Source organism: Sylvia atricapilla, chromosome 1, assembly GCF_009819655.1.
Source record: "Sylvia atricapilla isolate bSylAtr1 chromosome 1, bSylAtr1.pri, whole genome shotgun sequence".
NCBI lineage: Eukaryota > Metazoa > Chordata > Aves > Passeriformes > Sylviidae > Sylvia > Sylvia atricapilla.
Window position 1 is genome coordinate 68,064,203 of NC_089140.1, and position 10,623 is coordinate 68,074,825.

The 10,623-nt window shown below is 37.7% G+C and overlaps 1 long non-coding RNA gene across 3 annotated transcripts; it reads left to right on the forward strand.

Annotated features, from left to right (window-relative positions):
* Positions 1-663: 663 nt before the first annotated feature.
* LOC136365027 (uncharacterized) lies at positions 664-9,349 on the forward strand. Of its 3 annotated transcripts, XR_010744261.1 has the most exons (4): positions 664-1,192; positions 2,708-3,010; positions 7,222-7,339; positions 8,661-9,349. It is a non-coding gene; the product is annotated as an uncharacterized lncRNA (long non-coding RNA). The 3 variants fall into 3 exon arrangements; XR_010744259.1 differs by lacking the exon at positions 2,708-3,010; XR_010744262.1 differs by lacking the exons at positions 664-1,192; positions 2,708-3,010 and adding an exon at positions 1,204-1,989.
* The last annotated feature ends 1,274 nt before the right edge of the window (positions 9,350-10,623 follow it).

Below are 10,623 nucleotides of genomic sequence, written 5' to 3' on the forward strand. Positions count from 1 at the left end.
GAGCGCGGCGGAGGCTCCGCCCCCCGTCTCTGAGGGCGGCCGGGGGCGGCGGCGGCGGGAACGGATCCGGCCGGGATGGATCCGGCCGGGATGGGTCCGCGGGGTTGGCTGAGGTGTTGGGAGGGAGCTCTTCGGTGTCAGGGCCTGAGACACCGGAACGCGTTTCCCAGGGAAGCTGTGGATGCTGCATCCTTGGGAGCGCTCAAGTCTGGTTTGGCCGGAGCTGTGAGCAGCCTGGTCCAGGGTATCCTTGCGCATGGCAGGGGGTTGGAACTGGATGATTTTTAAGGTCCCTTCCAACCCAAGCCGTTCTGTAAATCCATGATCCTGTTGAAAGGCGTTGCTCCGCTTATTTGCCGTTCCAGGCTCAGCCGGGCTGCAGGGGAAGGGTCGGCGGGATTCCCGGGTTGTCCAGGTGCGCTCTGGTGGCTCCCGGGCTGGAGGTGCAGGTGCCTCAGCAGCCTCCTCGCCTTTTAGACTGAGTATTAGATTTAAGGTGACTGCCGCATGTATCCTAACAGGAGCTGTTATAAACTTAACACAGAAATGCCGTGATGTTGTTAACCTGTATTTCATTTTTAATTTCAACCGGTGATTTGAGCAGTCATTTATGGATCACTTTTCTCCTGCTTACTTCTTTCAGATAGTCATAAAATCTGCAGATATCCCTGGGGCTGGAATCTGGAATCTGAATCTGGATGTCATTGCTCCCCAGACTTCGGATAAGGCAGTTGAAATCATGAAGTGGATTTTAACTCTTTTGTTTATTGTCTTTTCACAGATTCACAGACTGTCCTGAGTTGGAAGGGATCCAGAAGGATCCTCGAGTCGAGCTCTTAAGTAAGTGTCCCGTAGAGGGATAGCACCCAGCACCTTGGGTTACCAGCACCATGTTCTAACCAGCTGCAACTACAGAAAATCAACAAATTTAACTCTAAATACCGATGTGTTCTGTCAATGAACCCGCATATCACCTTTTGGACATCACAACATCCTAGCTGTATGCTTCTCTGCTTGAGGATTTTGAAGCCCAAATTGCTTGGTTAGGTGGGAATATTTCTGGTGGAGACACATAGGAACAAGCTCTGCCATATCACAAGCAGGATCAAGAGTAAGATCAGGATACACCTGGCTCAGATGTGTGAAACTGATGTGGCATGTTGAATTTCAGGCTGCCCTAAAATGGACCAAGGTAAGAATGAGTTATATAGCATTGGAGATTAAAAGAATGAAAACAAAATCTTGCAAAGAATTGTTGTGTTGCCTGTATATGAGATGCTTTAAAATAAGAGTCCTCGCTGTTGTGACATGAGCCCAAGCATATTCCTCATGGGTCTCTGTCCTGTGAAATTAACACTTTGTTTGGAGAAGCAGCAGCTTATTTTCACTTGAGGAGCCTGCAGTGCTGACTTCTCTTCCATATTCCAAGAGAAAGGACAGATAAGCCCAGTCTCTGCATCTGAGCATCTGTCACATTTCTAGTGTTAGAACCCAGACATTTGCTGTGGAAATTAAAAGCCCCTAATGCTCAATCAAGGTGTAAATAGCATAGGAAAATCAGTTGAAAGCTGGATCTAAAGGCTCAAGTCACCCTGTGGAAGAAGCTTGTGCCTTAAAGCTGGGTTCTGAGAGAAAGCATTTCTGAATGTGTAGAATGTAGCACTAGAGCCCAAAGATGCTGAGAAAATCCATTTAAAGGGTCATGATGTGGATAATGGCTTTAAATGCATTTATTGTCACATGACTGAGTAGATCTTGATGGAAAATTATTGAAAATTACACATCTGGATGAAAGAAACCTACCAGAGCTTCATCTGTGAAAGTGCTTTTATATCACTTTATAAAGTGCCTGGAAAGTGCACAGAAACAACCATCAGAGGAAACCTCATCTCAGTGCACCTAATCTGAAACTGAGCAGATAAGCAGTCTTCATATAGCTTGCTTGGCATTATCAGCATATGGTTACATGCCCACACAGTGATTTTACCTGTAAGCCAGCTTTTATTTTTCTCATCCAGTTGCCTCCTTAGCTTAAACTTATCACTGCAAATAACTTTGTCTGGTCAATGCAAAATTTATTGGAGCCTTTCAGCATAAACTGCGAGTGCTATCGTCAGAAGCTGCTGTAAAACATCTTCATGATGCTTTGAGCAATGAAAACGTAAGAACTGTAAAAATTCTAAAACTGTGTTGTAAATGTTCACGTTTTGATGATGTTTCTTTCAGCAAAATCCTGTCTCATTTCCTATTTTGGATTCTGAATATTTCTATGAGTAGTCGACCATCATATTCCAACAATTTTAATATTAGTAGCTTTTTAATGGCTCTTAACCTTGCTGTGAAGATACTTCTATCAAGATGAATGCTTTTAACTCTGCATTTTGTGACATTTCTAATAGCTAAATATTATCTCTGTTAATAAATTAAAGACCTTGACCTGCATAATCTGTCTCCTAGATTACAAAAGGACATTGTTCCAATATTCTAGTTCTGTTCCCCTTTGCATTAACTACGAATGTCACTTTTGTACCGATTATGCTTTTTTCCTCATTGCGTAAATAATGCTTCTGTTAGTAATTTCAAGTGCTTTGCCCTCCATAAAACTATGCATTTAGTTCTCACCTTCATGTCTCTAGGTAAAAATCTTGAATGATTGTGTACAAAGATAGTCTGGGCATTTTTCTGTTTAACCTTTCAGTATTTGCAGGTGGTGGCAGTGATTAATTGATTTTAGCAAGGTTTCCCTGGCTGCTGCTGGGATATAAACCAACCTCTTGCTTCATGGGTTGACCTCCTGCTTTGGTTCTGCCTGCCCGGGATGGCCAAGTGAGAGAACAGGTGGAATAAGAGCTCACGGGTGTGCTCTGGAGTTTGTGGCAGCCATCAGGTAAGGAAACAGACAAGGTTAGGAACGAGGAGGAATGTGGAATGCCAACCCTGTGGTTGTAGCCAGGCATCTGTGTCATGTTGTAGGGTTTAGATTAGATTATGAAGAGTTTTGATTGAAAGGGTTTAGATTATGAAGGGTTTTGGTTGAAGGGGTTAGGTTGGATTACGTGTTATGCTGTCTAGTCTTGATGCCTTTGTTGTCTTTGGGATACATGGGCTTGTTCTGAGGCTTTTAGTGCTTGACAGGGCAGGAGGTAGAATTTTTTAAGAGGTTATAGGAGAATTTCTGGAGGAAAAGTAATTGAGAAAATGGTAGTTTTTAGAACGAAACGCAAAACAGATTTTTTATTTACTTCACAGTGACTTACAGTGTCCCCTTTATTGTGACTGTAAGCCAAGAACAAGGCTGCAGTCCAATAAAACATTTTCTCTAAGGGGATAGGAAGGAAAGCACATGGAAAGACAATTGAAATTCATAGTATTTCAAAACAGACATGATTACAGCAGTGAAAAAGTTTATGAGTGTTGTACAAACTATTGGGGTTTTAAGTGAAAGGAGAACTGCTTTTTATTAACAAATTATAAATTGTCTCTTGAATGAGTAATTTCATTCATTTTGGGTGGGAGGCGTGGGGATCAAAAATCCATCTTCCTTACAACTGTAGTAGAAAACCTGGGACTGGGTTTTCTGAGATGCTCTTTTGACAATTTCCATTATGTCTGGGGCTGATGAATTTTGAAGATTATTACTTACTATTCATTCTTATGTTAACATGCAGAAAGTTTGCTTAATTTTAGCTTCCTAGTGAAGAATTTAATAGGTTAATTACTTAAAAAAATTTTAAGCTCTTGGTAGTATTGTGGAATTGTAAATATTTTATATTTTTTCTGAATATTGCTTACATTTTTGTGATGAATGTGAGCAAAGGAAACCTTTCTAAATATTTATTTAACACCGTGCTAATTTCTGTTCATTTTTGAGGTGCAGAAGAAAGAATAAGAAATCTTCAACATGGTAATGTTTTTCAGGTGTTTCATCCCACTAAAGGAAGCTTTGCTGTAAAATTATAAGGAACTGTTTTCTGCTGATTTATTGTGCTTGTGGAGCTGATACAATGGGAGCATTCCTGCTGGGTGTGGGGATGTTTTTTGAAATAGTTTTGAACACAGCTTCTTAGCACTAAGCTTGTGTTTCACTTTGTGTCAGGTTCTCACTGTAATTGCCAACGTTATTTGGTACAATATGGTTGTTGTAGCTTTTAACCTACGTGAAAGCCTAACTGGTTAGTGGAAAACAATGTACAAGTTAAATCTTAAATGTTAAAAAAAGAGCTCAGAAATTGCTGCAAAGTTGAATGATTTTATATGACAATGTTTGCTAGAAAGGGTTAGTGCTCTTGATTGCATTTCACTTCAAAAAGAAATCCTCTGTGCAAAACCTGCAACTTCCCTGTTACTGCTTTCTCCAGACCGAATTTAGACTGTCAACAGATGTGCTTAGAAGAAAACGGACACATAAATGTATTGTGTCTGCCACTAAAAATAATCCTTTGAAGCTCGGGTATTCTAAAGTATCTGTTCCGTCAATATTTTTCATATGCTCCATAAATTCACAAAAAAATAACTCCACTGCAAGTGCATATTTTGCTAACTCATTTTTAATTGTGGTTTGAAATCTTTGAGAGCTCCTTGTTATCATGGTTTGTTTTGGTTTGGTTTTTGTTCTATTTTGACATTGCGAGTGCTCTAAGCATTCTTAGAGCTGAGCTAACCTTGTGTTTGCTGCCACAGTCCCCATGGTCAAATTATGCCTTCATAATCAATAATTGCTCTTCCTTCTTAAATGCTGTGCATCTCAGCCAAATTTGGCCTCATATTGCTTAAATAAGCACAAAATACTTTAAAACTACATAGGAGTAAAGTTGGAACATTTATGTTAATAACTTTAAAGTGGATAAATGTCTTTCTTCTATTTTAAATTAATGTATGTGCTCTGATTTTAAGCTATTGTAACAAACCATGGCTTTCAGTGCAACTAAGGAATGGATCAAGGTCTGCAAGCATCTGTGCAAGCACAGGTACTGTTTCTAACTGTATGCAAGGTGTGAGATTTTTTGCAGGTTTTCTTTTTTTCTCTTTCAAGTGCTAAGTACTTGCTTAATACAAGGGTAGTACAAGTAAATTAGTTTTAATTGATGGAAGAAGGCTTTAAAACTCATTAAGGTAGATTAATAATGGTTTGAAGGGAAGGGAAGAGGGATTGGGGACTTAACAGAGTTTGCTTGAAGGCACTAAACCAGGATCTCCATCTTTCCAAGGCAGTAGGTGAGCTGGGACGTGGCAGCTACATTGAGCTCCCAGCTGAGCAGCTCTTGCATAGGGAGAGGAGAAAAGAAGGCAACATTCAGAGCAGGAAATCGGGATAGGAAGATATGAAGAGATGCTTGGGTTTTGAATACTTCTTAGGTTGATTTGAGTTTCTGATTGGCTAATTTTGGCAATTGATAATTGTTTGGATGGATAACTAGCTGTTAGTTTAAAATAAAATTCTCCCTTATTAAGTTAGTAGCAGCAAGTCTACCTTCCTTTGTCAAGCGTTGCTTCACCTCAGTGAAGCTTTTTTTCCATCTGCAAGAGGTAGAGGTCCTTGCTTCATACAAGGAAGACTCTTATCACCTTATAATTTTGTTGTTTGTTTTCTACTAAACTGGGGGTGGTGATACTGTACTGCTGAGAATGTCAAAGCTGAAGGATGCTTCATGTCTGAAGCTTTTCTGGTTTTCACTTTATGTCAATGTGACTGTAGTGTCACCAGAATTGTAATACTCTTCATGATGACCATCCAGGTTCAATATTCAATTTAGATCTACTTTGACACAAGGGTTTAGTCTCTTTCTGATTTCTTTTTGGACAGTTAATGATGTCAGATGTGCAAATCAACCAAAATTATTCAGGCCAGTTTTCTAGAATGCATGTGGGGAAGACTTTCTCTTCATAATGTGTTCAAGTGGAACCTGCAAGATTGTGGATACCTTTTATTTAAAAAGCCTTAGTAGTCCATGGCTTGAAGGAAATATATAAGCATTTGTCAGGTGGTGTCTTGTGTTAGAACAGCTGAAAGGCCTCACTTCTGATGGAAAAATCTGTTGAGATTTGGCCTTTTCAGTTTCTCTGAAAAACGCAGTGAGCAATGACAATACCTTACTGCAGGAAGCTAATTGTGACAGACAATTTTAGGGAGGCAAGGACAAGGAAACTCTTCCAGTTTCCTTTGGCACCTGGCTTAGGGGTTTTTAATTCTTTTGTAGACAGCATACAAAAGATGTTGGATAGTGAACACCAGTGAGGCTGGAAAACCTGTGAGCTGTTGTCAGAAATAAAGATGAGATGAGGAGATGAACTTAATCAGAATTTGGCATGTTAGGAAAAGTGACAATGGGTCATGGTAAAGTGGGCAAATAGAAAAATAATGGAGAGTCTCAGAAAATGAGAAGAACTTGGGCCACAGTTTGGTCTGAAAAGGACAGAAAGATTTAGTCTCAGACATGTGAACCAGCATTAAAATTAAAGAGTACACAATCACTTCTATTTACTATTGCTGTCATTACTCAAATGACAATTAGTTCAAGCATCAGAAGGTTTTGATGTGGGTATGTTATAGCTCTCTCTATATAACTCCACTGTGAAACCTGGCATAATAGTTTTAACTTCTTAGGTATCTTGATTCCGAAAATGAAACCTAAAAGTTGTTGAATGTTGAAGAAAAAGCAAAACCACCAAAACAAAAAACAAACAAACAAAAAGAAAGACTAAGAGAACTCTCAATACAGGTCAAAAAGCCAAGCCCTTGTCTGTGTGAGTGGGTACACTTGCAAAACCTTCAATTGCCTCATTTGCCTGTATACAAATTTCTGCTCCCAGTGATCCTTTTGAAATTCAGTGTGTAAGTGTGTAGAATGGGTAGGGCTTCATTAGGCTCTCTTTATTATTCAGAGAGCAGATACACAAAAAACAATGAGACCAAGTTACGAAGGCATCTTTGATTTTGGCAATTCAACCTTAATTTTGGCAATACCCAATTTTTATTTCTTGTCTTAGCAACCTTAATGAGTTAAGGCTTTGTTTGAGTTTTTAAATACAGCTTTTATTTTATGTTGTGGGAAATATGTTGGGAATTTACCTTAATTTACTAAAATAAATGACCAGAAATGCTGTCTTCTTCACCTGTATGTACTGCTGTATATTCTGAGTTACTAGGTTCTATATTGCTGTACACCATGTATGTGCCATACAGTACATGGCTATTTAAAAGTTCACGTATTTCTTCCTTAGGTCCTGTGACATACAGACCCCTTAGAGTTTTTGGCTTCAGCTCCATCTCACAACATCCTTACATGTGTTAGTGGGTCTTGACTGAACCATGCTGGTGTACACTGAATTGGAGAGTCAAGTAGGTGTTTATTTATGCTTGAATACAGCAAATGAAAAAAAAAAACCAGTAAGATTCTTAAATATTTTTTTTAATCTGAATGTGGTCACAAAACTGGCAATTTATCCTCCCTTTTTTCTTAGTCACTAGAGACTCCAGAATCCAGCAGTATTTGCAATCTGATGCTTGCTGTGTCATCACATTAAAAGAGTGGGCAATTTAATAAATAAGGCTTGGTAACACTGGGTGAGGAAAAAAGTCTTTATTTATTTTTTCTGTAAACAGGAATCTGCTAAAAGGTTTCAAATTATCAAGTTCTGCATTTCACAAATTATCTTCAGAGTTGGTACAACTGTTTTGAGATTGATTTATTTATATAACAATTAACATCAGCTTTTATATCTTGTTTGTAATCTTTTGGGAAGTTGGTAAAAGGACAATTTTTGTTATTTTGGTCGTTTGTTCCTAGTACAAAAGCAGTAATATACAAACTATGTCAAAAAGTTGAGTCAAATTAAGTTATTCTGTGCCAAATGATGCTGGCATGGTTGAAAGTATTTAATTTACTCTGAAACAAACACTGGGTATCTTCTCAATCATGTAATGGGGGGGTTTCCTAATTTTACAAAATATGGTATATATTTAAAAGTGCATGCAGCACTGTATTTTTTAAGGTTATGTCTTGATTTGACATTTCACTGATCTTTGTATTAGTCTTAACAAGAAAATTAGCATTTTATGATATTTTAACAATTTTTCGATATTCTTAACAATGAAAGTAAGTCAATTCCTTGCAGTATAGTAGGTATATTGTGTAAGAAGGTTAGTTGTTCTTTATCTACATGTATTATGATCACTGGAAGTTTACATGAGGAACCTTAGACAGGAATGTTAGAGATGTGCATTGTAAGATAAAGCTTTTATATGATAAATACATTGTAATCAGGTAAAACAAAGGGATTCAGGTCAAATGAGAAACCTGAAAATCATGTTTCTCCTTCCTCCATTGTCACTTTTAAAAATAAAGGGATATTTATTGTCACAGCAAGTGTGTCAAATGCAGTAGTAACTTTTCAAACTGTCATTTTTATGATTATAATTTGTGCTTACCTAATTTTGTTTTTATCTTTCATTGTGCTGAGCAGCACTTTAGCAATTTTATGATGCAAGAGTTCATCCAATAATGATAATCTATGCTTCCAAGATGTGTGTAATTGGCAGTTAAACACTTCTGTAAATGACTTCCCTATTCACTGTATTTGCCGTATACACAAAAATAAAACAGAGTAGTTCTTTCTTCAAAATTATTTATCTTTGACTTGCATCTAATTTTGCTCTACAGGTTAAAAAAACCCAAACAACACAACAAATAAACAAACAAAACCCAACTCAAACAAATGACTTCTTGAGAAGCTCTGTTTTATGTGTGTTTCACAAACATAGCACAGAATGAGGAGCAAGGTTTATTTTCTCAACAACTTTGTCTTTCATCACCTGAAAGTGTTGTATCTCAGATTTTTAAGTCTTTCCATCACTGATGGTATTATAAAATATTGGTATAGTGTATTTTGGGTTTCTTTTTGAATTAGTTTACTTAGCTTATTTCTTAAATGGCAATCCAGAGAAGAGTTGAAGGAGCATATGGAAAGTTACAGAAGTGCTACTGCCCTTTTGTCTTCATTTCGGGATCAAGTATTCAAAACCAGACATCAGCTGAGAGGACCTCACAAACAAATCCATCATGAAGAAACAGCAAACCCACAAATGAATGAGAGGAAGAGAAGAAAGAGGCCTGAAGATAATCCTGTGTGTTTCAACACAAAAGCAACTTGAAAGAAGGATTCAAGCTAATCTAAATGCAGTAAGTACAGTAGGTATGAGCTGTATTATAGCAAAATGTGCTATTTTGTTTCTTAATTGCGGAATATTTGGTAATCTGGCACATTTATTTATTTGCTGATTTACTTCCATATTTTTGTAAGAAAGTTGCTTCTAGATAGCCTGAACAAAAATAAAAATAGCTGCCTCCTACTTGGTTTGTGGTAGTACCAGTCTTTGGAATAAACTAAGCGTGTGCTGATCAAAAGGTTCAGCTAAGGTTTTCTGCTATAATTTATTACAAGCAATAACAAAATACAGCCACTGAAATAGGCTCTTTCAGGATCAAGAGACATGCTGTGAGACTTCTTAGAATTCTGCAAGTTAACTAGGTGAAAAAACAGCTTCCTTTGAGTCATGACTGCGTTTTTAAGAGGAATATTAACTGAAGCACCAAATTTATCAGTTAGAGTAAAATTCTACTTATCTGCACTTGTGAGAGTTAACACCAAGACTTTGCCTGACCTCAAGTGCATCCTTTCTTCCAAAGAGATTTCGAGAAGGCGTTTGATGCTTTCCTGTTAGTCAGAAAAGATCCCTTTTTTTAATATAAAGAAGATAATAATCTCTTGCAGCCACCTGACCATGAGTCAACATTTCAAAATATTCTGATAGCTTTTCCAACATTTAGGTAGAGAAGTTTGAGTACATCTTTCTCTAGATTTCTTCTAAGTATGCACATTTGGCTTGGGGTGTTTTCTCATTTCCTTGATGTTTATGGCCATACATGTCTGTTACATTGTCAGAAAAGATTTTTGCAGTAGTTTAACTAGAGAAATAACTTTTTTGCTTTCACAGTTGGTTATCATAAATTAAATCATCAAAGTTTTTTTTCCCCAAAGGCTTCTTCATCCCACTCTTTTGTAGGACTTAGATAATTGTCTAAACTAATCTGGCTTTCCTCATTTGAAGTTGTTTCTGCTCTCATGGAAAGAAATAAATACATGTTCTAGTACCTCTCTGAAATTTGTATAATAAAAAGAAAGCAAAAATGAAATTTGGGTTCAGTTAGTCAAAGGCCTAATTGCTTGAAGTGAGCTGGAGCATTTTTGTTAGCAAGTAGGGAGCAGACCAATGTGCTGATGATGTGCCTTGCACATGGGCATGTGTCTTCTGGGCTTTTCTAAAATCAAGTCGTCAGTTAACAAAACTTGTCTCTGTTTTAAGTGGCAGAAGTATGATGTCAAGCACTTTACATCATTACCACAGTTATCCATGAAACAGGTATGACAATTATTGGAGTATGACAATCCAAATTTTATCAGAGGTTACATTTGAAATGTGGTGTCTGATGTACACCCTGCAGCTCTGTTTTGAAAGAAAAAGGAGCTTTTAAGGACTGGATCTCTGGAGCTCTCCCTGGAACTGTGAAGATTGAAAACTTACTTGAGCTTTTCATACCTACTTCTGACTCGAGCTTTGCTTGA